Source organism: Aquarana catesbeiana, linkage group LG02 (assembly GCF_042186555.1).
Source record: "Aquarana catesbeiana isolate 2022-GZ linkage group LG02, ASM4218655v1, whole genome shotgun sequence".
Classification (NCBI taxonomy): Eukaryota; Metazoa; Chordata; class Amphibia; order Anura; family Ranidae; genus Aquarana; species Aquarana catesbeiana.
The window spans coordinates 8,073,881-8,101,260 of NC_133325.1; the positions used below are offsets into that span (position 1 = coordinate 8,073,881).

At 45.7% G+C, this 27,380-nt stretch overlaps 1 pseudogene; it reads left to right on the plus strand.

Annotated features, from left to right (window-relative positions):
- LOC141126578 (uncharacterized) overlaps positions 1-27,380 on the plus strand; it is a 1,610,887-nt pseudogene that overhangs the window by 1,295,331 nt on the left and 288,176 nt on the right.

Consider the following 27,380-nt stretch of genomic DNA (forward strand, 5'->3'; position numbering starts at 1 on the left):
CCAAGCATGCGGGTCATAGTGCATGCTTGGCCAATCATCAGCCAGCAATGCACTGCGATGCCGCAGTGAATTATGGGCCGTGACGCGCCACACGAATTTGGCGCGAACGGCCCATATCGTTCGCAATTCGGCGAACAGGCGAACAGACGATGTTCGACTCGAACATGGGTTCAACTCGAACACGAAGCTCATCCCTAGCCGCAAGTAGTTTTAAATGACTTTTTTTCCTTTGAAATGTCATTTTGCTGTCAGACTGTTCTAAACACAGGAAACATGCGTCCCTTTACAGGCATACTATAGACACCCCCCAGGTATGAAATTTAAAGGGATATTACACTTTTATTGTTTGACTTTAAGCATTATTAAAATCACTGCTCCCGAAAAAACGGCCGTTTTTAAAACTTTTTTTGCATTGATCCATGTCCCCTGGGGCAGGACCCGGGTCCCCAAACACTTTTTATGACAATAACTTGCACATAAGCCTTTAAAATTAGCACTTTTGATTATTCATGTTCGTGTCTCATAGACTTTAACGGTGTTCGCACAAATTTTTTGCCTGTTCGCATGTTCTGGTGCGAATCGAACTGGGGGGGTGTTCGGCTCATCGCTAGTGCTGACCTCTCTACTCTATATATTGTGTTGTACATTACAATAGTGCTGACCTCTCTACTCTATATATTGTGTTGTACATTACAATAGTGCTGACCCCTCTACTCTATATATTGTGTTGTACATTACAATAGTGCTGACCTCTCTACTCTATATATTGTGTTGTACATTACAATAGTGCTGACCTCTCTACTCTATATATTGTGTTGTACATTACAATAGTGCTGACCTCTCTACTCTATATATTGTGTTGTACATTACAATAGTGCTGACCTCTCTACTCTATATATTGTGTTGTACATGACATATACCAGCTACAGTAGTCGGGAATGACAGCGGTGACCCCGGATGTGACACAATTCTGGTCATTTCTGGGGTCATTCATGGCAGAGGATATCGGGGGATGGGATGTTCTCCAAGCTCCTCCTACATAACAATCTATAGTGGTTTATCGATGTTCCGTCATCTTGGACCTCCCAGAGGAAACACGGCAGGGAACAGCAGGTGGTGCCAGCAAGGGGAGGGGCGACTCATTCCCCGTATTGTGATTGGCCAGTTCTCCAGCTGCCCCGATCACTTCTACATGACGGCCAATCACCGGCTGAGAATAATACAAAGCTCATTTCTCTATTAACCTCTTGAATACCAGAAGGATAACGAATGTACATTGGTAGACAAGGGGTCAGTGAAGGAGGCGGAGCTCTGCTGACTTCCATCATCCAATCACGTGTGAGTAACATTCCATGTTTTTATTTCTGTGCACGTGATTGGATATTCATTACAAAGTGACATTTCACCACATTCACTAATCTCTGGGGGGAAATTTCTTTGAACAGACTATTTCCCTTTAGTAAATCCCCCCTCTGTCTGTACACTGAACTGTCCGGATTGCAGGTGTGGGGCCACTAATGATCCAGCACAGCTGACATACATGACATTCCTAATACCCCTCCCCCTCCTCTCCACCATACTTACTACAGACCGGCAGACTAGATCCTCCTTCTGCACCCCCCTGCACCCTGACACAGGATGGGGGATGGGGGGACATGTTCTCATGTAAGGTGACTGGATGAGATTTGGGGGTCACACTTGTCTTTGCTGGTATATGGAAGATCACTTGTTGGTAGTAATGGAGGTGAACCCGGCAATGAAGCAGATCTACAGTACACCTCCCATTACTGTTCCCTCCATGGTCCCGAGGTCAGATCTCCAGATCGATCTTCTCTGTCCCCCACCGCCCCCGACAGAGCGCCCCCTTCTGGGACATTTTACATTTTATCTTGTAGCTTTGTGGTCATAAGACCTCCCCGGAAGAAGAGTCATTTTGACAGAGTTTATTTTACCCAGCCAGGAAATGTGGCGCGGCGACCATTGTTTGAGATCGTATTCTAATTTTTTGTATATGGATAGTTTGCCTGATATAGCTGTTCGAATTTAGGAGTAAGATTGACACCGAGATATCTTATGGAGGATTCACTCCACGAAAAGTGGAATGATTCCTTCAGTCGAGAGACCAGGGATGACGGGAGGGACACATTGAGTGCCTGGGATTTGGAGTAGTTAACACGTAATCCTGAGAGCTGTGCAAAGTCTTCTAGGAGCTTACATAAGAACGGGAGTGAGGTTACTGGGGACGTGAGGTAAACAATGAAATCATCAGCGAACAAGCTGCATTTGTGTATTTTGGGCCCGCGGCGCACCCCCGCTATATCAGGGTTAGTGCGGATAGCAATTGCCAGTGATTCAATTGCTATCGCAAAAATCAGTGGCGATAACGGACATCCCTGGCGGATCCCTCTTGCTATTTTGATAGGTTCAGAGAGTTGTCCTTGTAATTTAATTCTAGCTTCTGGGCTAGAGTATAGGGAGTGAAGTAACCCTGAAAAAAGGGGACCAAACCCCCATTGTTGTATAATTGAGAACAGGTAGGACCAAGAGACAGAGTAGAACGCTTTTTGTAGGTCTAGGGATAGTAACATTCCCTTTTGTTCACCCCCGCCATCCCAGCCAGATTGTAGGAGCGAAACCACATCTACAGTTCTTCTGATTTGGTCAGGACCTTGCCTTCCAGGGATGAACCCTACTTGGTCCTTATGAATATAGGACCCAATAAAGGAGGCCAAATGGTCTGCCATAATTTTAGTCATTATTTTCAGGTCGTTATTGATCAGAGATATGAGTCTATAATTAGATACCTGTCCCTGATCTTTATCTGGCTTTGGTATTACGGTTATGAAAGCAGCGTTTATTTGCGGGTCACAGAGGGTCTCCTTTTGTTTTAGAGTTAATGAATTTAGCAAGATAAGGAGCTATGGTGTTCGCAAAAGTCTTATAGTATGGTACGGAGAAGCCGTCTGGACCCGGTGCCGAGCGCCTCTTTAAGTTTTTGATTACCGCTAGGACTTCTGCGGTGGAAACTGGGGTTTCGAGTCTGTCTCTGTGTTCCGCCGAAAGAGTGGGAATCGGTAGATTATCTAAAAATGTAGTCAAAGATTGGGGTCTATTTGCCTTATGTTCGCTATAAAGATCTGCGTAGAAACCATGGAAAGCTTCCATGATTTTCAGAGGGTTTGTCGTGTATGGTTGGCCCGCTACTTTAATTTTAGGGAAGGTATAAGAACGAGTGCGTGGTGTGAGACATGACGCCAAGAGAGACCCAGCTTTATCCTTCTGATAATAGTATTTCGCTCCCAGCCATGATAGGCTTTTTTCGGCCTTAGCTGTAAGAGCTAAGTTTAGTTCTAGACGCGCCACATCCAGTCAGGATACGGGTACTAAAGCAGGGTTTCTCTTGTGTTCCAAACACAATTTTTGGAAATTCTTTTCTGGGTTATCTAGATAATTTGGTTATCTATTTAATTTGGGAAGCTATTTGCATTGATTTCCCTCTTATGGTAGCCTTATGTGCTGCCCATAAGGTTTCTGCTGAGACATCTGCAGTGTCATTTTGAGTGAAGTATTCAGTAATGGCCTTTTCGATTTCTACTTTCCAGGAGGGGTCAGAAAGAATGTTTTCTTTTAGTCTCCAGAGGTTGTGTTTGGAGTGTGGGGTTTGGTTATTTATCAGAACACTCAACAGGGAGTGATCAGACCACACTGTGTCAGTAGTTTGTGATCTTTGGGCTGCCAGGATCAAGTTATTCGAAACTAGCAGATGGTCTAGACGAGCATAGGATTGGTGGGCATGGGAGAAGTGAGTATAATCTTTTTTGGTGGGATTCAACTCCCTCCAACTGTCTGTGAGACCCTGTGAATATATCAACTTAGCTATTTTAGAACTGATTTTAGTTGGGCGGATGTTTTGGGCGTTGGGAGGTTTGGATCTATCTAGACCCTGGTCGAAGGCTACATTAGAGTCTGCACCAAAAATTATGGAGCCTTCTAGCAGTGGCCCAAGCGTCTTAAACATATTACTAAAAAATTTTAGTTGTCCTGTGTTAGGGGCGTAGTAAGATACCAGGGAATAGGGATGAGCCGAACACCCCCCTGTTCGGTTCGCACCAGAACATGCGAACAGGAAAAAAGTTCGTTCGAACATGCGAACACCGTTAAAGTCTATGGGACACGAACATGAATAATCAAAAGTGCTAATTTTAAAGGCTTATATGCAAGTTATTGTCATAAAAAGTGTTTGGGGACCTGGGTCCTGCCCCAGGGGACATGGATCAATGCAAAAAAAAGTTTTAAAAATGGCCGTTTTTTCAGGAGCAGTGATTTTAATAATGCTTAAAGTCAATCAATAAAAGTGTAATATCCCTTTAAATTTCGTACCTGGGGGGTGTCTATAGTATGCCTGTAAAGGGGCGCATGTTTCCTGTGTTTAGAACAGTCTGACAGCAAAATGACATTTTGAAGGAAAAAACTCATTTAAAACTACCCGCGGCTATTGCATTGCCGACAATACACATAGAAGTTCATTGATAAAAACGGCATGGGAATTCCCCAAAGGGGAACCCCGAACCAAAATTAAAAAAAAAATATGACGTGGGAGTCCTCCTAAATTCCATACCAGGCCCTTCAGGTCTGGTATGGATATTAAGGGGAACCCCGGCCAAAATTAAAAAAAAAATGACGTGGGGTTCCCCCTAAATTCCATACCAGACCCTTCAGGTCTGGTATGGATTTTAAGGGGAACCCCGCGCCAAAAAAAAAAAAAAAAAACGGCGTGGGGTCCCCCCAAAAATCCATACCAGACCCTTATCCGAGCACGCAACCTGGCAGGCCGCAGGAAAAGAGGGGGGGACGAGAGTGCGGCCCCCCCTCCCTCCTGAACCGTACCAGGCCACATGCCCTCAACAATGGGAGGGTGCTTTGGGGTAGCCCCCCAAAACACCTTGTCCCCATGTTGATGAGGACAAGGGCCTCATCCCCACAACCCTGGCCGGTGGTTGTGGGGGTCTGCGGGCGGGGGGCTTATCGGAATCTGGAAGCCCCCTTTAACAAGGTGACCCCCAGATCCCGCCCCCCCCCCTGTGTGAAATGGTAAGGGGGTACATAAGTACCTCTACCATTTAACGAAAAAAGTGTCAAAAATGTTAAAAATGACAAGAGACAGTTTTTGACAATTCCTTTATTTAAATGCTTCTTCTTTCTTCTATCTTCCTTCATCTTCTGGTTCTTCTGGTTCTTCTGGCTCTTCTGGTTCTTCCTCCGGCGTTCTCGTCCAGCATCTCCTCCGCGGCGTCTTCTATCTTCTTCTCCTCGGGCCGCTCCGCACCCATGGCATAGGGGGGAGGCTCCCGCTCTTCTCTTCTTCTTTTCTTCTCTTCTGTTCTTCTTCATTTTCTTCTCCGGGCCGCTCCGCAATCCATGCTGGCATGGCGGGAGGCTCCCGCTGTGTGACGGCGCTCCTCGTCTGACAGTTCTTAAATAACCGGGTGGGCGGGGCCACCCGGTGAACCCCGCCCCCCTCTGACGCACGGTGACTTGACAGGACTTCCCTGTGACGTCACGGGGAATGCCACAGGGAAGTCCCATCAAGTCACCGTGCGTCAGAGGGGGCGGGGTCACCGGGTGGCCCCGCCCCCCATTATTTAAGAACTGTCAGACGAGGAGCGCCGTCACACAGCGGGAGCCTCCCTCCATGCCAGCATGGATTGCGGAGCGGCCCGGAGAAGAAAATGAAGAAGAACAGAAGAGAAGAAAAGAAGAAGAGAAGAGCGGGAGCCTCCCCCCTATGCCATGGGTGCGGAGCGGCCCGAGGAGAAGAAGATAGAAGATGCCGCGGAGGAGATGCTGGACGAGAACGCTGGAGGAAGAACCAGAAGAGCCAGAAGAACCAGAAGAACCAGAAGATGAAGGAAGATAGAAGAAAGAAGAAGCATTTAAATAAAGGAATTGTCAAAAACTGTCTCTTGTCATTTTTAACATTTTTGACACTTTTTTCGTGAAATGGTAGGGGTACTTATGTACCCCCTTACCATTTCACACAGGGGGGGGCCGGGATCTGGGGGTCACCTTGTTAAAGGGGGCTTCCAGATTCCGATAAGCCCCCCGCCCGCAGACCCCCACAACCACCGGCCAGGGTTGTGGGGATGAGGCCCTTGTCCTCATCAACATGGGGACAAGGTGTTTTGGGGGGCTACCCCAAAGCACCCTCCCAATGTTGAGGGCATGTGGCCTGGTACGGTTCAGGAGGGAGGGGGGGCCGCACTCTCATCCCCCCCTCTTTTCCTGCGGCCTGCCAGGTGGCGTGCTCGGATAAGGGTCTGGTATGGATTTTTGGGGGGACCCCACGCCGTTTTTTTTTTTTTTTTTTGGCGCGGGGTTCCCCTTAAAATCCATACCAGACCTGAAGGGTCTGGTATGGAATTTAGGGGGAACCCCACGTCATTTTTTTTTTTTTTAATTTTGGCCGGGGTTCCCCTTAATATCCATACCAGACCTGAAGGGCCTGGTATGGAATTTAGGGGGACTCCCACGTCTTTTTTTTTTAATTTTGGTTCGGGGTTCCCCTTTGGGGAATTCCCATGCCGTTTTTATCAATGAACTTCTATGTGTATTGTCGGCAATGCAATAGCCGCGGGTAGTTTTAAATGAGTTTTTTCCTTCAAAATGTCATTTTGCTGTCAGACTGTTCTAAACACAGGAAACATGCGCCCCTTTACAGACACACTATAGACACCCCCCAGGTACGAAATTTAAAGGGATATTACACTTTTATTGATTGACTTTAAGCATTATTAAAATCACTGCTCCTGAAAAAACGGCCGTTTTTAAAACTTTTTTTTGCATTGATCCATGTCCCCTGGGGCAGGACCTGGGTCCCCAAACACTTTTTATGACAATAACTTGCATATTAGCCTTTAAAATTAGCACTTTTGATTTCTCCCATAGACTTTTAAAGGGTGTTCCGCGGCATTCGAATTTGCCGCGAACACCCCAAATTGTTCGGTGAACTTGCGAACAGCCAATGTTCGAGTCGAACATGAGTTCGACTCGAACTCGAAGCTCATCCCTACCAGGGAATATAGTCTGCCCTCTACGGAGCCCTTCACTAGAATATACCTCCCCTCTAGATCTTGCTGTACCTTATGTAGTGTAAATCTGCAATTTTTGGAGATAAGGATAGCAACCCCACTGGTCTTATCCTCCGCGTTAGCTAAATAAAATAATGGGAACTGAGCGTGAATGAAGTTAGGTTTGTACCGGATCGGGAAGTGTGTTTCTTGAAGAAATAAGACATCAATCTTGCGGGATTTCATGAAATCGAGTACCTTCCTTCGTTTAGAAGGTGAATTTAGCCCCTGGGTATTATGAGTGGCCACCCTTAACAGGGAGGTCATTGAATCAGTGACAGCCATGGAGCAGAAACAGAGGACTTACCCCCCCATCTACCACCGCTTACCTGGTCCGAGCGAAGAATGGGAACCGTAGCTGGAACTGCGATGATAGCCCTTCACATTTTACTTAGAGAATGGATACTGCCCAGCAGACAGCCAACTGCAAGAAAATAAATTGTTAGAGAGGAAAGCAGAAAAGGGGAAAGAAGGGGAGGAAAAGAAGGGTAAGTCAAGCCCTTGTGGAACTTGAGTGAGCAGCGATGGCAACGGAGCACATCACTCCTCAAAGTAGAGAAAGTGTCCAAACCCTGCGAGCAGGGAGGACTCCTAACCCAGGGAACAGGCATCACCTAGTCCCTGGGTTCGGTGGAGGTGCAGCATAACTGCCTCGACCTCGGCGCACCATGTTAAATCAAAGAACATCATAACTATTAATCGGAGCTAGTCCAATCTGGGGATCCGATGGGACCCCGCCAACCCTCCGCCCCACCGCCCCCCCCCTGCCCAGGATACCGTTCCGAGAGGGGGGGGGATCTCCTGGACCTCAGCCCAGGAAAAATGGAACCCTTCCTGCGACTAAAACACTGCAGCAGGAAGTGTCATGGTAGAAAACTCTACCGCACGTTGTCATGGTTAACTGGAACTTATATCAGTGTAGAAGATAAGAGCCTAACATTGAAGTAATATTAAATACCACATAAAGGCCATGTTGGCCCACAATAATATACAGGAAACTGCTCAGATCCCAATAGGGGTACCCCTATGGGACGCAACTGGATTAGAATGTAGTACATAAGACAAAAATACTAAGAAAAAATAAAGAGAGAGAAGGAAAAGAAAGGAAAAAGAAAAAATCCCTTCCTCCCCCCCCGCCCCCTCCCCCCTCATACTAAAAGAAAATATCCTAAGCTAGCCACGTGGTGTTGTAACCCTTAAACACACCACTCTCCCCCCGGAGATCGGGGAAGAAATGACAGGGGCTAAAGCCCACACCCTCACTCAGAGCCCTAAATGAGCTCAGAGGAGAGAAACCTAGAAAAAAAGTGAACTGTGTTCATGTAGAAAAAAAAAAGAAAGGGGACAGTCAGTCAGACATCTTCTTGACTCGTTGTCTCATGGTGGTCTGGCTTCTTTGGAACATTTGTATTTAGGTTTTTCCCACATGGGCTGCAAAGGGCTTGCTGGTGAGGGGCGTTTGTATGATCCCACCGATGAATTGTTGAAGTCCATAGCTGACTCTTGAGAGATGAGACGGAGGTCTAACAGAATCCGTTCTCCTTCTGGAAGACTTCGGAAGGAATGTGTCTTACCTCTGTAATCAAACTTGAGCGCTAAGGGAAAGGCCCATTTATATTTAATTTCATGTTGAGCCAACACAGAGAGTAGGGGCTTCAGTGTCCTCTTTTTTTGTATTGTGTTTGGTGAAATGTCCGCAAAAACTTGTATGGCGTGACCTCTGCATGTGAGGGGCTGTTGATATCTGCACTTTTTCATCACCTCTTCCTTTACCGAGAAGTAGTGTGGCTTGACCACGATATCCCTGGGAAGGCCATCTTTCCTCGGGGGTCCTAATGTCCTGTGTGCGCGGTCAATTTCCAGCTTATGTGAAGGAATATCAGGGATTATTTGCTTAATGAAGTCCTGAACCACCGTCGTGGAGTCAGTTATAGATTCTGGGAGTCCTCTAATTCTAAAGTTTTCCCTTCTGGACCTGTTTTCAAGGTCATCGATGCGTGTGAGCGCAATATCCAATTGATCCTGTAGCACCTGTATGTGATTAGAGTTCTGTCTGGTTTTAGATATGGTTTGGTCAAGTTTGTCTTCAATCGCCTCCATTCTGGAGCCCAGAGCTTGGAAATCTTCCCTAATATCGCCCGTTATTTTGGCTGCAGTTTGAGCCAAAACTCTATCCAGCAGGACTGATAACTGGGAGAAGAGGTCAGGGGCTGAGAGAATGGTGTGGGCCGGAGTGACCGCCAGCTCAGGCCCTGTTGAAATGTGAGGGGAAGGAGGCTTTGAGGGGGGTGTCATGGGCTGTTCAGTAAAGGGCTCTGAGTAAACCGTGGATTGTGCCAAAGGTTGAGGAGTACTCACTGGGGTCCCAGGAGGGAGAGAGCGGGTCACTGCAGCATAGGATAGCTTGTCTCCAGGGCTCTCCACAGCATTCTGTGTGCTTTGCAGCATGGCGCCCGCCATCTTGGATTCGGCCCGCTCTGCCGAGGCTCTGAACAGAGGTTCAAGTTCCCTCCTGGATTATCCTACTGGCATGTGCTTGCTCCCCAGCATTTCCTACAAGCTGCAAGGTGGGTCTCGTGGTCCCCGGAGTCCCGGATCCCCCGCTATGTGCACCGGGTGGTCAGGGCAGTGCGGAGCTCCGGGCTTAAGCGGCCATCTTGGAGGAGTCCGCGCATGCGCCCCCAAGAGTGGTCTTTATTGTCCCAGAACCTCACTGCGTCCTTTCACCCCTCCACCCTCACAAATCTATAAACACTGTGCACCCCAAATACTGCACCCCCTCACATTGCTGACTTATGCCGCGTACACACGGTCAGACTTTTCGACCGGACTGGTCCGACAGACCAAAGCCGGCGGACAATCCGATCATGTGTGGGCTTCACCGGACCTTCAGCGGACTTTTCCAGTCGCAAATCTGACGGACTTTAGATTTGGAGCTTGCTTCAAATCTTTACGTCGTAACTCCGCCGGACCCAGAAATCCTCTCGTCTGTATGCTAGTCCGACGGACAAAAACCGACATTAGGGCAGCTATTGGCTACTGGCTATCAACTTCCTTATTTTAGTCAGGTGTATGTCATCATGTATGAATCCGTCGGACTTTGGTGTGATCGTGTGTAGGCAAGTCCGTTCGTTAGAAAGTCCGTCGGAAGTCCGTCAAAAATCAGTCGAAAGTACGCTGGAAAGTCTGTCGGACCAGTCCGGTCGAAAAGTCCGACCGTGTGTACGTGAATTTAAGGATAAGTTCCCCTCCCCACCTAAATCCCAGCCCCCCTATGTACCAATATACCATTAATGTGCTTCTTTCTATTTATCTTACACCCCCTTACCTCAGTGTCCAGCTGGCTGTATAATCACTTCTCCATTACTTCCTGGACACACCTTGGGATGTGACACACCCTGCATCATCTACCCTCCCCCCTTCCACCCACATCATCAGGTGCACGTTTTTCCTATGCAATCAGTAATCACCGTTCTCAATAAATACACAGATATAGATCGTTCATTTGGCAGAGTGTGCAGGAGCTGAGCGATCAGATAACAGCTGATGTGGATAGAGCTGTAATATTGAAATCTAGAGAAGTGTGTCCTGGGTTCTGTAAAGCTCACCATACACTATACAATCAGATTGTATAGTGTATGGCCAGCTTTATAGAAGTACATAGGAGGGAGTGGATGGAGTCATTCAGCTGTCAAGCCGCATTCACATCTCTGCGTAGCGGGAACTCATATTCCTGCATGAGGAGTTTTTTTGACGTTTTGGAGTGTTTTCATTCATCATACATTGGGTAGACCATTTGTTGGAATGTACTGCCCTATGCGCAACAATCGTCCCAAAGAAGCTCTAGAATTTTTTTGTAGAGTGGTGTGTGGTGCGTTGTCACATCGCTTTCTCTGAATGGCTGAGCACCAATCAGATAGACCCTACTGTGTTCTGGGTATGAGACAGGAAGTCTCGGCTTGAACCCGGAACACAGAGCTGTATACTGTATGTAGCCTCAGCCATATACAGCTTATACCACACATCCAGCGGCCTCACATGTTGGTGAGGGACATAGTGTGATTGGACCAGCTTGGCCCAAACTATGTAAAGTGTATGAAAATCTGGAGCTCGTCTTTAATGGATAGAAAGCATTCCAGTCATTGTCATAGAATAGGACTGACCTTGCAGAGTGGGGTACACTGACCTCATTTATCTATCAGACGGTGCTCTGTGACCTCCACCAGACGGCCCAAATCTGTTATCTAAAGGTCCGATTTTTCACCCAACTTCTCAGTCACTGGCTTTGATGGATTTGCTGCTGAAACCCAATTTCTGAGAGACAGAGGCATTGAAAATTTGGTTATCCCAACCATGCTTAAAGCCGACCTCCACCCAAAAGGGGAAAATACACTTGTATGCATCCTCCCCCCTCCACTGACACATTTGGCACTTTTTTTGAAAGAGGGGGGAGCTGGTACCTGGTTTTGATGGGTACCCACTCACTTCCTGCTCAGATCACCGCAGTCTCAGCTGGAAGTTCATCCCCCTCTCTTCCCCCGCAGTCTTCTGGGACACATCACAGGTCCCAGAAGACTACAGGACCATTCACAAGGTGCAGAGTGGCTCCAGCATGCTCAGTAGAAAACTGACTGTGAAGGCCAAAAGGCATCACTTCATGTTACCTAGCTACTAATTCACTCATTTGTACTTTCATTCAATGTTCCTCAAATATTCACTGATTCAGATTGATCCAAAACATTTAAAATGAAAAGATTTATTAATTGCTCTACAAGCAAAGTGATCTACATGTTGGAATGTCCATGTAAAAAATTCTATATATGGAAAATAAAGCGACAATTGAACATCCGTATCTGTGAACATCTGAGGGACATCAATGGACCCCATAGAAAAGATGAAAAAGAGAATCTCTTAGCACAACATATTAGGAAAATGTGTGTGGGGAAAAAACAGATGGCCTGAAAGTGAAGGGGATCTTTTCCCTAAATGTATCTCCTAGGAGAGGAGACTACAAAAAGGTTTAACTATGTAAAGATAAATACTGGATCTATAATCTCACTACTTTAATACCAAAAGGCCTGAAAACCGGTAAGTACAGTAAGCCCGAGGGGGGACGACCTCTCTGGCTGCTTCTAAAAGCAATCCAGTGGCTTATCAGCAGCTCGGATCACTTTTATGAGAAACAGAATTACTGGCTTCAGCCATAACCCCTGCAAACCACTTCAAAACCGCATTGTGTATATATACATATTGTGTTTGGCAAGTGGATTATGTCTTTATTGAGACATTTTATTAATGAGCGTTACAGCCAGGTCAGGTGACAATGCATTCTTGCATGATGTCTGAATAAAGATGAAGTCAGCCGAAAGGTCGCACAATTTCCATATCATCACTTCCTTACCAATCAAAATGAAGATTTCACAACTCCAATCCTTCTGACATGGGAAGAGATTTGGGTCACACATTCACCCAGACAGAAAGAGATCATATCCTATTATTTGCTCACAAATCCCTCTTTTACAAGACTTTCTAGGAGTACGGATATAAATGTTTGACCAGATGGTATACAGTCCTCACTCTTGCACCAAATTTTTCCCAGTTAAATGTTTACCTGTTAGAGGTGCAATCATGCCAGGGGAACTCTTTTTTTGTTTGACAATCCCTTACCTATTACAAATTCAAAATACTAACAACATCTTACAAAGCCCTCCACAACTCTTCCCCCAGCTACATTACCAACCAAACCATTCTCTTCATTCCTCACATGACCTCCTACTCTCTAGCTCCCATGTCACCTCCTCCTATGGTCACCTCCAGGACTTCTTCAGAGCCTCTCCCATCCTCTGGAACTCTCTACCTCAATCTGTCTGACTATCTTCTACTCTGTCTTTAGGTAATCCCTGAAAACCTTTATCTTTAATATCTTCACCTTCTTCACCTCCCATAAACTATGGGATAAATATCTGAAGATCGATCATCCCTGATGTACTGATGGGCAATCTCATTTCTTGAGGCCCGAAAATACCAGGACAGTAAAAATATCCCCCAAATGACCCCTTTTTGGAAAGTAGACATTCCAAGGTATTTAGTAAGAGGCATGGTGGGTATTATAAAGTAATAATTTTTTCCCTTAACGTCTTTCAGGACAGCACCTTGAGAGCGTGGCTCCACCCACTTGACAGGAAACACACCTCCACCAAACTTTAAAAGGAGGCTCCTTCCCACTTATCATCAGTTTATGTGTTTCCTCCGGCGGGAACACATGTGGGAGTTTGGAGCTCTCAAGGTTCTGTCCTGAGAGAACAAGCTCCCTACTCCACTATTTTTACCTACCTCAGGAGAGCCGATTCCTCCCATTTTCCACAGGCTTACGGGTGCCGGGTGGATGGGCTCCTTCTCCCTCGTCAGTGCTCGGGGAGAGCCAGGACTGCTCCGGGTATTGCTGCTCCCAGGCAGAGGCGTCAGGCATGTCAGGCATTTCTGTTTGTTTTTTTCTTGCCTGCACATGTTTTTTCCCTGACGCCGCCGCCATCTTGGGAAGGGCAGTCAGAGGACTGCATCCGCCGGATGTGAGGTATCCGGAAGTGGGGCGGCATCCATGGAGCAGGCGCCAGGCGTCATTTCCGCCGGAAGCGCAGGGGGAGGAGGGAGGAATAGGTCTGGTGCCTATTTATTGCCGGTTCCGGTCTGGCGCACAGGTGCTATTGGAGTCCGGAACCGGCGTTTTCGCCACAGGCATCACGCTGCTGCCTCAGCATGGATTCAGGAACCGCAGCGAGTGGAACAGGCACAGGCACCAGCAAGGCCCAGGTAAGGAGCAGACTGTAGTTTCTGCTCAGCTTTACTGTGGGGTCTCTCTCTAGCCCTCTTCTCTCTAATGTTAGTGAAGTTTGAGGGTATTTTTTCCCCCTGGTGGGGAGGGGCCTGTCAGGGCACATGAGTCTGATAGCTTTTCTCACTGTGCACCTGTGGTGAGCAACCTTGAGTAATCAGGCTGACTCTAAAAGATGGTTTGTCTTTTTTCTCTCTCTTTTTTTCCCTTATCATGGCAGGCCAAGAGCTCTGACCCTGGGATTAGAAAGAAATGTCCTTCATGCAAAATTAAGTTAAATGAAGGCTGGAAAAAGGCTTTATGTCAAGCATGTATTGACTCCTTGGTGAGGGAAGAAACCACTTCCGCATGCAGTGATCTAATCGCATCTGCTAAAAAGGAATTGGATGCTACCATTCAATCCTTCAGATCCTCACTCACCTATCCATCTACAAGTCAGCTCACTACCTCACAGTCCTCTCAAGGCTCACTGTTAGTCCCGGCAGTAGAGGCGGAAATGGGTCCTCTGAACCGGGAAGGGCTTTCCCCATCCCATTCTAATGAATCGAATGAGGATAGTGATGAGCTGGAAAATATGTCTTCCAGGTATAAATTATCTTTGGATCAGGTGGAGGGCCTTTTAAAGGCTATTTATGCTACTCTAGGCCTTGAGGAAGAGCATAAGGAGATGTCTTTACATGACAAGATGTATGCAGGGCTTAGTGAGTCTAAGTCCCGTACCTTTCCAGTCCATGCAGTGATTTCTGAAACAATCAGAAAAGAATGGACTGACCCTGATAGGAAACCATTTTTCTCTAGGGCTCATAAGAGAAGGTTCCCTTTTGATGAAGACCCAGCAGCTCTTTGGAATAAGGTTCCAAAACTTGATGCAGCCTTTTCTCAAGTGTCAAGATCTACTGATCTAGCATTTGAGGACATGGGGATCTTAAAAGACCCCATGGATAAAAAAATGGATCAGCAGCTCAAGCGGACTTGGCAATCCATTATGGGCAACCTTAAGCCAGCAATGGCAACTACTTGCATCTCCAGGAACTTGGAGTATTGGGTAAATCAGCTTAAAGCGCATATAATAGTAGATTCCCCTAAGCAAGAAATTCTTGACTCCTTTTCTACCCTCTCAGCAGCCGTAGCCTATGTCTCTGATGCTTCAGCAGAGTCTATCAGGATGACAGCTAAGGCGGCAGCCCTTGCTAATTCGGTTAGACGGGCTTTATGGCTAAAGACTTGGCAAGGAGACACAGCATCTAAAAATAAATTATGCGGGGTCCCTTTTCTAGGAGACTTACTGTTCGGCCCTGATTTGGATTCAGTTCTGGACAGGACTGCAGATAAAAAGAAATCTTTTCCTGTCAAAAAGAAGAAACAACCAGTCAAACGTTTTTTTCGTCCTCAAAGGGCTCAGGAACAGAACAAGCCTCAAGAGAAAAAGAAAAGCTGGTCAGGGCAGAGGGGTAAGGGCAGAGGAAATGTCCTTTTCCATACTCCTGCGTCAGCCAGCAAGACGCAATGACAGTCGGTTACAGGTAGGGGGAAGACTACAAGACTTTCTCCCCTATTGGGCAAGCATAACAGAAAACCAGTACATTCTGAATATGCTAGCCCAGGGTTACAATATAGAATTTTCAGATCTCCCCCTAGAAAGGTACTTGGTGACAGATCTTCCAAGAGACGTAACAAAATCCCTGGCAATGAAGAACCTATTAAAGGATCTCATAGATCAGGGGGTTATGACTTACGTCCCACAGGGGGAGCTTTATCAGGGATTTTATTCCCGTATATTCCTGATAAAGAAACCATCCGGAGATTTTCGGTTAATCCTAAACCTAACGTATGGACTCCATCTTCACGGTCAAGAATCTATTGACGAGGGAATGCTTTATGGCATCAATAGACCTTCGAGATGCCTATCTGCATATCCCAAAGATTCCTAAGATTGGCGATAAATTTGGGAAAAGAGGTTCTGCACTTGCAATTCAGGGCCCTCCCCTTTGGCCTGTCTTCTGCCCCACGAATATTCACAAAAATAATGGCAGAAGCGCTTGCACCTCTTCGCATGCAGGGGATTGCGGTAATTCCGTACTTGGACGACCTACTCCTTTTTGCCCCCTCCAGGGAAAGACTGCTAGACAACCTCAGAAAGACCCGAGGTCATCTAGAAACCATGGGTTGGATCATAAATATGCATAAGTCAATCCAGCCCAGAAAATACTATTCCTGGGGTATCAGATCTGTTCAAGGGAACAAAAGATTTTTCTCCCAGAAGAGAAGAAGGGGAAAGTCCTGAAGGTAGTAGCGTCCTTACAGGCAAGCCAGGAATTATCAGTCCGACAAGTGATGTCATCCCTAGGAACCCTAACCGCAACCATACCAGCCATTCAATGGGCAAGGTTACATTTCAGGCCTCTCCAGAGCTTTCTCCTGAGAATATGGAATCACAGGTCAGAATCTCTGGAAGCAAAGGTAAAGATACCCACCAAAGTCAAGAGATCACTTTGGTGGTGGAGAAGACAGGAGAATCTGTCAGAAGGCCTGCTCTGGTCATTTCCAATAGAAAAAGTGGTAACGACAGATGCCAGTGTATGGGGTTGGGGAGCTCACTTAGACCAAGACTTCACGCAAGGAATGTGGTCTCGGACAGAGGCAAAGAGGTCCTCAAATTGGAGGGAACTAAAGGCAGTCTCCTTAGCTTTAGATGCCTTCTCTCCTATCCTTCAAGGTTCTCATGTCCGGGTCCTCTCAGACAACGCCACTACCATAGCCTACCTAAACAAACGGGGGTACAAGAAGCAAAACACTTCAGTTGCTAGCTTCAAAGATCCTGGTTTGGGCAGAAAAGCATGTTCGGTCCTTATCAGCAGTCCACCTCAAAGGCACCTTAAATGTAGTGGCAGATTATCGAAGCAGAAGGCGGATTCAGGAGTCAGAATGGAGCCTGAATCCGGAAATCTTTGCAATAATTACCAGGGCCTGGGGTCAACCGCAAATAGACCTATTTGCGTCACAGGAAAATACACAACTCCCAGTATTTTTCTCTATTCACAGAAACGACAAGGCCCAGGGGACAGATGCGTTAATCCAGCCCTGGAACTTCCATCTGGGTTACGCATTTTCTCCTTTCCAACTTATCCCGTTGGTGTTAAGGAAGATACAGAGGGAGAAGGTGGCAGTAATCCTAATTACTCCATTTTGGCCAAAGAGGGCATGGTTTTCCACCATTCTACAGATGGCAGTCAAACCATTTTGGCGGCTGCCTCTCCGGCAGGACCTGCTCCTACAGGGTCCAATACAGCATCCGGGAGTGGCCACTCTAAGCCTCACGGCCTGGTTTCTGAGGAGCAGTTGTTAAGAAACAAAGGTCTGTCACAACCCTTGGTAACTACCTTACTTTCCAGTAGGAAAATAGTGACCAGAAAAATCTATGCTAAATATTGGAAGGTCTTCAACTCTTTTTGTCTTTTGACTAAGAGAAAAGTAAAAAATTTTGTGTCAATTTTGGAATTTCTTCAAGAGGGGGCAGACAAGGGATTGTCAGTCAGCACCCTTAAAGTTCAAGTAGCTGCTTTGGGAGTATTTCTAGAAAGACCAGTCTCTTCTGAGCCCTTGGTTATAAGATTTTTCAAGGCACTTACCAGATCTAGACCAGCTCCGGCTAAGCACTTTCCCAATTGGGATCTATCAGTGGTCCTGCAAGCCCTTACAAAGGAACCTTTTGAACCACTACAAGGAATCTCTCTAAGGAATCTAATGCCGCGTACACACGGTCGGACTTTTCGTCTACAAAAGTCCGACAGCCTGTCCGACATACTTCCGACGTACCTTCGGCGGACTTGCGGCAGACTTTCTTACGAACGGACTTGCCTACACACGACCACACAAAAGTCCGACGGATTCGTACGTGATGACGTACACCGGACTAAAATAAGGAAGTTCATAGCCAGTAGCCAATAGCTGCCCTAGCATGGGTTTTTGTCCGTCGGACTAGCACACAGACGAGCGGATTTCGGGGTCCGTCGTACTTACGACGTAAAGATTTGAAGCATGTTTCAAATCTAAAGTCCGTCGGATTTGAGGCTAAAAAAGTCAGTTGAAAGTCCGGAGAAGCCCACACACGATCGGATTACCAGCCAGCTTTAGTCCGTCAGCGTCCGTTGGACTTTTGTAGACGAAAAGTCCGACCGTGTGTACGCGGCATTACTCTTAAGGCCTTGTTCTTAGTTGCAATAACATCAGCAAGGAGAATTGGTGAGCTGCACGCCCTATCTGTTAAGAGACCCTTTTTAACTATCTACACAGATAGGATTATACTTAAAACCGATCCGGGTTTTTTGCCAAAGGTAACGTCAGCACACAATAGGTCGCAAGAGATCATCCTGCCAACCTTTTGCTCTAACCCTTCGGGGGAAAAAGAAGGAAAATTCCACAATTTGGATGTAAGAAGGACTTTATTACAGTATCTGGAGGTAACAAGTAACTTTAGATCCTCGGATTCTCTTTTTATACCTTTTTCGGGTAAAAAGAAGGGCCAACAAGCTTCTAAGGGATCTATAGCTAGATGGCTTAAATCAGCTATTCTAGCCTACTCTCAGTCGGGGTTATCTCTCCCGCTGGGAATTAAAGCGCATTCTACCAGCGCTCAGGCCACTACATGGGCAGAAATGGCTGGTGCCACCCCAGATCAGATTTGTAGGGCGGCTACGTGGTCAAGTTACCTTACGTTTGTCCGTCATTACAGGCTGGATCTTCTGTCAGCCAGTGAACAGGCTTTTGGCAGAAAGGTCTTGCAGGCTGTGGTCCCTCCCTAAGTGGGTAAGTCTCTGTTATCCTCTCAAGGTGTTGTCCTGAAAGACGTTAAGGGAAAAATCAAGTTAGACTTACCGGTAACTTGTTTTCCAGGAGTCTTTCAGGACAGCAGCAACCCGCCCTTATTGTATTAAATTACTATGCTGTGACTAACCATATTCTGATTATGTGTTCCAGCTTGGGCCGGAGGTTCTCTACTACTACTGATGATAAGTGGGAAGGAGCCTCCTTTTAAAGTTTGGTGGAGGTGTGTTTCCTGTCAAGTGGGTGGAGCCACACTCTCAAGGTGCTGTCCTGAAAGACTCCTGGAAAACAAGTTACCGGTAAGTCTAACTTGATTTTTTTGTTACAATATTTTGGATTTTTTTATTGTTTACATCCTGTCCCCAGTACAGTACAGCATCCTCATATAACTGGTGTGGAGGTGAGCAGGGACACCGACTGGTGACAATATGTAAAAAAAAAAAAAGTATTTTTAATACTAATTTTTTTAAACATTTTTTTTACATATACTGTGACCAAAGCAATATAGTGTTACCACTACTAGTGTTATAGGCGGCACAGTGGTGTAGTGGGTAGCACTCTTGTCGAGCAGTAAAAAAGGGTCACTGGTTTTAATCCCAACCATGACACTACCTGCCTGGAGTTTGCATGTTCTTCCTGTGCCTGCGTGGGTTTCCTCCGGGTATTCCGGTTTCCTCCCACACTCCAAAGACATGCTGGTAGGTTAATTGGCTTCTGTCCAAAATTGGCCCTGGTATATGAATGTGAGTTGGGGACCTTGGATTGTGGGCTCCTTGAGGGTAGGGACCGATGTGAGTGTGCGATGTGTGGAGCACTGTGTAAATTGACGGCGGTATATGGGTACCTTAAATAATAATATAATAGATGAGCATCTTAATGAGACACAATGTATATGGATAGGGACAATTGTAGACATGCACCCATACTTACTCGGGTTGAACTGAATGGACTGGTGTCTTTATTCAACCTACTAACTGTGTAACTGTGTACCATACTAACACTGTACTACTCTGGGGAAGTAATCATGATTTCTTTTTTTTTTACACACTATGATTGTTTATAGCAGTGAATTTCATTGCTATAAGCAAGCCTTTTACTGAATTAAATAGATTCATTCAGTATATATTGTTGTGATTGGCCCTGTCTGTATCATGTGATCACTGTGACCAACCACACAATAACTGTCATGAATAAAAGCCATTCATTGTTCACAATTGTCATGTTATCTACTGTGATTGGTCACAGCGATCACATGGTACCGGCAGTGGGCCGCTACACTGATCAGTCATCCACTGGACATAGCGGGTGACAGACTGCACCAGAGATTGGTCCTGCAGGGCCGCACAAGATCTGTTCTCCCAGAACAATATGGCTCCTTTCTGGCCGTCATATTACAATAGGCTGAGCGGGAAGCAGTTAATAATAAATGTTAAAAAATGAAGTAACTTTATTGAACCCTTTTTTTTAAAGAATTCTGACTTTTATTTTTTTCTGTACAGGTGGACTGAGGAACCAAGTTTTTGGTCATGCTGGTCTTCATCAATAAAACAAAGTCACATGGGAAACGATCCATATGGGTGTTGTAAGTGACTGAAAGTTTTTATTGCGGTTCACTGGAGGATTCACAAAGGACTCAAGACATATCCATGTTCTAAATGTATTGGATCCTCTTCAACATTGATCCAGCCTCAGAGGACAACAGGAGAGAAGTCATTTCAGTGTTCTGGAAGTGACAATGGCTTTATAGTAAAGTCCAACCCATGTATACATAAGAGGAGTCATTTCAGAAGATTTTTCTTGTTTGGAATGCGACAAAAGTTTTACAATGGAGGCAAAATGTATAACACACCAGAAGGTTCACAATGATGGGAAACCATTTCAGTGTTCTGAATGTGATAAAACTTTTACAGCAAAGTCAAAACTTATCACGCACCAGAGGGTTCACACTGGAGAGAAGTCCTATCAGTGTTCTGAATGTGGCAAAGCTTTTACACAGAAATCAAATCTTATGGCACACCAGAGAGTTCACACTGGAGAGAAGCCATATCAGTGTTCTGAATGTGGCAAAGCTTTTACAACCAAGGCAAAGCTTATCATACACCAGAGGGTTCACACTGGAGAAAAGTCCTATCAGTGTTCTGAATGTGGCAAAGCTTTTACACAGAAATCAAATCTCATGGCACACCAGAGAGTTCACACTGGAGAAAAGCCGTATCAGTGTTCTGAATGTGGCAAAGCTTTTACACAGAAGTCAGATGTTATCAAACACCAGAGAGTTCACACTGGAGATAAGCCATATCAGTGTTTTGAATGTGGCAAAGCTTTTACACAGAAATCAGATCTTATCAAACACCAGAGAGTTCACACTGGAGATAAGCCATATCAGTGTTTTGAATGTGGCAAAGCTTTTACATATAAATCAAATCTTGTCAAACACCAGAGAGTTCACACTGGAGAGAAGCCATATCAGTGTTCTGAATGTGGCAAAGCTTTTACACAGAAATCACATCTTATCAAACATCAGAGGGTTCACACTGGAGAGAAGCCATTTTAATGCTCTGAATGTGACAAAAATTTTACAGTTAATACCGGGCTAATCTGTCACCAGAGGACTCACAAGCTTTAGCAGAGAAGCTTCAGCAGAGAGGAAACTCTGTTTTCTAGCCCCAATGTTATCCCATAAGATAGGGAAGAAGTGAAAAGATAAAATGCTACTTTAGAAAAACAAAATCTGGGAGCAAACTGGAATGTAATGATCGGACGCACTGACTTTTTCTCCTCATGATTTATATATTTTTCTTTTTTGATGGGACATGTAATGCATTTTCATCATTCACTAACTGGGCAGTGATACCAAGTGTTTTATTCATTGCCAGATCCTGAGCTAATACATGATCGACACTGCCGCAGTACCAGAGACTAGGATGGGGTCAAGTGGCATCTTGCAAAGCCTCTGAAGCCTCATTAAGAGAGTCCATTCCAGGTTCTTCTGACTGTTGATACACCATAAGCCAGGTGTCAGGGCTCCAGCTAAGCACACCTTCTCCAAACCTCCCCTCCCATGATAAATGCCTCCTTTTCATATTTTATCTCCTCTCATGGATGACATCTTTGCAGGCAGGTCTGTGACTGGGACACCAGCCAGGGAGACGTCTCTGTTTGGTGAGAAAGCAATCCCCTAAGCTGCTGCAAACCTTCCCACACTGGGTTGCTGCTGTTTATGGGATGCATTTAACAGTTCCACTTAAGTTCAGCTGGCTACTTGTATTCCATCTGGTTCTGAAGAAAGTCTCTGGGATCTCATCAGGTGTAGAATGGATGTTCTTGTTATCTTCTTTCTCTGTTTAGCTATTACTCCTCTCCATAGACTATTTACACAGCACACCTACAAGTGATCGGGGCTGAGTGTGTGGTCATATTCCTACCACTTCTGGGGACTGAAATTCCTCCAGCTGGGGTTCACTTTAACCTTTTCTCTGCATGATCCCTTTTTGCGTTTTTTGCACACATGTTTAAAATATAATTTTAGCCTTGAAGATGATGTATATACCCCAAACATTATATTTTCTGAAAGCAGACACCCTAAAGAATAAAATAGTGGTAGTTTCAATATTTAATGTTACAGGAGATTACCTCAATGGTCTAGGAAACACAAAATTCAGTTAAAAAAAAAAACTAAAGTGAATTTTAGGTCAACAAAATGCAATAAGTTACCCACATTTTTGGTAAAATATAAAAAATGAGGTTACACCGAGTAAATAGATACCCAACTTGCCAAACCTAAAAATATGTGCGCCGTGAAATTGAGACACACTTCAGTAACCTATATTTTCTATAGGAAACAGTTAAAAAACCCCTATAGGTATTGGTTTAGTGTTACAGAGGAGGTCTGGTTCTAGAATTATTGCTCTCACTCCGGCGTGCGCGGTTATATGTAACGTGAATCGTAATAAACTTTTTCACTTGTAGCCACCCCTGCGGCATTTGTTTACATTTGTATGAGCATATATGTGGAGGTGGGGGCCTCAAGTTTTTTTTTTTTTCTTTGGGGGGTCTTTTTATGTGCTTGGGTGTAACTTAATTTAAAAAAAAAAATTGTTTTCTTTAACTTTTTCTTTCATCACATAGGGGACAAAAAGTCCTGTATAGTATGAGATATCTTTTAGGTTACAGGTTCTTTTTAATGAGACTTACAGGGTCTAAGAGACCCCCAATGTCTCCTCTGGGCTCCACTGAATGTTTTGTGATGCAGATCACACTGCAAAACACACACCGAGAGGCTGACCTGGAAGTGATGTCATAGACCTGGCTTTCTGGGTCACAGCAAGAAGGGGAGGAGAGTGGACGTGTGTCCGTTGTTCTCCCCTCCCAGCCCCCGCACTCGCCATGTTGGTCCTGGGAATGCAAAGGAAGGGATCTGGACAGCCGCACTCCAATATAATCACCTTTATTTAATAAAAAGACAGTCCATACAGCAATTATAGGTAGAGGAATCAGATGTAGATAATAATGTTGGTCCTGGGCCTGCAGATGGGTAAGCGGAGCCCAGAAAATATGACGGGGAAGTGCCAGTTCTGGGGGGTGTGTGACCAATCGGGCGGCAGTTTTCACCTGACCTGTCACTTTCACACACAATCCCAGTGACTGCAGCAACAGGATTGTGTGTTAGCCCCCCTGCTGTCAGGTCTGTACGATGTGCGGACCTGGCAGTGAAATGGGTCATGACTCTGAATGGACAGATCTCTTTTTGGTGTAAAGTTTTCAAAGAATATTTCTTATCCCTGGAAAAGTTATGATGTTGGCACTAAAAGTGTAACAAGTTTTTTGTTTTGTTTGGTTGGGTTGTTTTGTGGGAATGCTTTGTGTGTTGTGAGTTCTTCTTTTGTTGTAAATTGGAAAATGAAATAAAACCTTTTTGATTGAAAAAAAAAAGTGTAACTATGGTCTGATCAATAATTACATAAATGGTGCAGTCTGTCATTAGCATAGAAGATTTTGTTTTTCTGAGTCTCCTCTTGTAACATTTTTATTACCTGTTGATCCTCCCAGTAGATCTGTTTTCTTCTACTTTCTATAGAAGGCCAAGCTATTTGGCAAAAATGGCAGTTGGATGGGGTTGGGAAACACCATATAACACTGCCGGTGGTGCTTACAACTGTCAGTTTTCATTCATTTGGTGGTTTAAACCTTAAAAAAACCTGTTGCTGTAACTGCTTTAGAAGCGTTATCTGAAGTTGGACTTTACTTGTTGTGTGTCTTACTTATAATCTATCTAAGACTTCCCTGTACAGGGTGATAACACTGCTGTGTAATGTTACTGCAGAATGATGAGGGTTGTCATCCTGTTACAGAAGGTGGGAAAATAACAGATCTACAGACAGGATAAGGAAAAGCCTCAATTTCTCCCAATACTCCCCTGGCCTTCCAGTGACAAGAAACATTTTCTCTGGAGTGGATCTGTTTTATGTAGTGAGCCCTTCATAGACGGGGTGGGGAATCTAAGTCATCTAAGATAAGTAAGATGAACCCGTGTACTGGAGTCATGGATCAGATAACCAATGAGACCATTGATGTTATAGCAGAGCTGACAGCAGAAGTGTCTCCATCACCTAAGGTGGTGTCACAGAACTGCATGGCTGCTGACTATCTCTCGGAAGCTCAAGGTGGAGTCTACAAACTGGTGTCCCATAGAGAGTGTTGTACATTTATTTTATATTATGATTAGGGATGAGCCCGATGTTCCAGTCGAACGTAAGTTAAACTCGAACATCGGGCGTTCGCCTGTTCACCAAACATTATGCGGTGTTCGCGGCAAATTCAAAAGCCACAGAACGCCATTAAAGTCTATGGGACACTAAAATGAGCACTTTTGATTTTTCATGTTAAAGGTTTATATGCAACTTATTGTCATAAAAAGTGTTTGGGGACCCGGGTCCTGCCCCAGGGGACATGTATCAATGCAAAAAAAAGTTGTTAAAACGGATGTTTTTTCGGGAGCAGTGATTTTAATAATGCTTAAAGTGAAACAATAAAAATGAGATATTCCTTTAAATATCATGCCTGGAGGTGCGCATGCGCGGGACTCCCGAGGAGACGCTCTAATCGAGAGCTCCACACCGCTCCGGCCCTTCTCCTCCCCCCAGAGCTCTCAGATCGAGTGGAATCGGCACCAAATTATCCCCTGGGCTCACCGAACCTCCCTAGCCCATTCCTACATGCCGAGCGGCACGCAAAAGAGCAAGGTGAGCCGCCAACTAAACTTCAATCAGGCGGCCCCCGACCCATCCAAGATGGCGACCGCAGCTTCTCTGAGGGACGGCATGGAAGTCACAGAGCATTCATCCCCCACCCAGCAGCGTGCTGACATGCTGGCAACAACAGTGAGTCAATGCATACCTCAAGGGATCCCCCCTGCTATCACAGACTCCCTCCTCAACAGGACACTAGGAGATATCTTCCACCCACCCGGGCTCCATTCTCCTCTAGGCCTAGCAGGGCCCATCCATCCCTCAGTCTCACAGCAGCCCCAGACCCAGGACATGCAGCTCTTACTACAGAGCTTTTCTGATATGCTAGCAGCAGGTCTAGCTCAAAATGCCACTCAGATTACAGCCGTTATTAAGGCTGATCTACAGAATTTGGGCTCTCGCATAGATGCGATTGAGCAGGTGGTGGACAACACTGCTGCACGCACCAACCAGAACACGGCCTGTATTCAGTCTTTACAAGACCAGCTAGATACAGCCTTATCCAAAATAGACGATTTGGAAAACAGAAATAGACGTTACAATTTCCGCATACGTGGGATACCCGAAACAGTAACGGATATACCGAACACCGTCCAATTATTTATCAAAGATCTCATTCCAGACATCCAAAGTCACAGACTTGAACTTGACAGAGCACACAGAGCCCTCCAGCTTCCTCGCCAAGATGGCCTCCCGAGGGACATCGTGGTCAAGCCCAATTATTATGGCGTGAAGGAGGAGGTCATGAGAAGATCCCGCAACATGGACAACCTGTCATTTCAAGGACATAAGATTCAAATCTTTGCGGACATCTCGCCAGCCACGGTTCAAAAATGAAGAGCGCTCAAACCACTGTTGGTAATACTCTCCCAAAACTCCATCAATTATCGCTGGTCGTTCGCTTTTCGCCTTCAATTTCACTTCAAAGATGTTCCCTACCACTTCTCCAACTTCCAGGACGGGGAGCACTTGCTCCTGCATCTAGGCCTGATCTCACAGACCCTGGCTCCCCTGCACGAGACACCTACCCCGGGTTCTTCCAAGAGGCCCCCCCCGGGTAGCCCCCTTACTCCGCTGTGGAACAAGCAGCTACCAAAGCGGCTACGTGACTCTCGGTCCACAAGATGAACGTTCCTCCTCACGTCTGGAATGGAATTACTTCTTCCAACCTCCCTGTTTGACTGAGGACCATATTTTCTCTTTTGAGTAGGGGCGTCCCTACGTTGAACTAACCTCTAACAATCTTTTCAAGCCTGCCCTTGCCCGCAGTTAGGCCCCCCTAGCCCTATTAATGGCTATTGGGGATCCCTTTCTGGGCTATACTGTATCCTCCCGACGAGGATATCTACCTTGCGGCATGTCACAGTAGATAATACAACTGCTACCCTTGTTAAAAAATCTGGCAATATTGGTCTCGGCTACCTAATTTATGCCTATTATCCTAAAAACAACTTGCAAATTAGTTAACACTTCTTCCTTGAGACCGATCCCACATTTTCTCGCTTCACATTTGGGGATCCAGACGGCCGGAGCGGCCCTGCATACCACCCTCTCTGTTGTGACTCGAGGGGACACAGTGCCCCTCTGGTGACATCGGGTAGACAACCCAATTTGGGGTTGCCCTCTCCCCTTTTTTCTCCGGGCTCCCCCGCCCAGGGGAATCCGGACTAGGACTAGTAATACTAGTCCCAGTTTTGGTTATTTCTTTTATATACTTTTTTCTAGTTTTGATCTCATTAATTGTTGGTTTTGCACTTAATGTTTGCGGTATTATTATACTTGATTAATCTTCATGATTTACTTTCTTCTTATTCCTCTCTTTTCTCCTCCTTTTCTTTCTCCTCCTCTCCTTTGTCTCTTCCCCATTCCCCTCCCTCTCTGTCCCATTCTCTCCAGGAATCCTTGCGGAGCATGCCTACCTACCCAGCCCTCAGGAAGAATTTATGAATCTATTCCTCTTCGAACCGACGTCCACTCCCTGGTGGTGCAGGTAAGCTCCCTTTGCTTCATATCGCTCCACACTCCTTGCACCTATGGCTAACCCAACCACCCAGATACATTTGTTAAAAATAGCTTCACATAATGTCCAGGGACTCAATTCCCCCTCTAAACGCCGCAAGGCTTTTCAGAGCTACCACTCTAGAGGCCTCGATATTGTTCTACTCCAGGAAACCCATTTCCCAGCCAGTTATAACCCCACCTTTCTACACCGCACGTTCCCAACTTTCTTCCTGGCGAATGCTGATACCAAAAAAAGGGGTGTCACCATTCTCCTATCTAATGGTACTCCCTTCGCACTTACACACACGATCAAGGACCCAGAGGGCAGGTACATTCTAATAAAAGGAA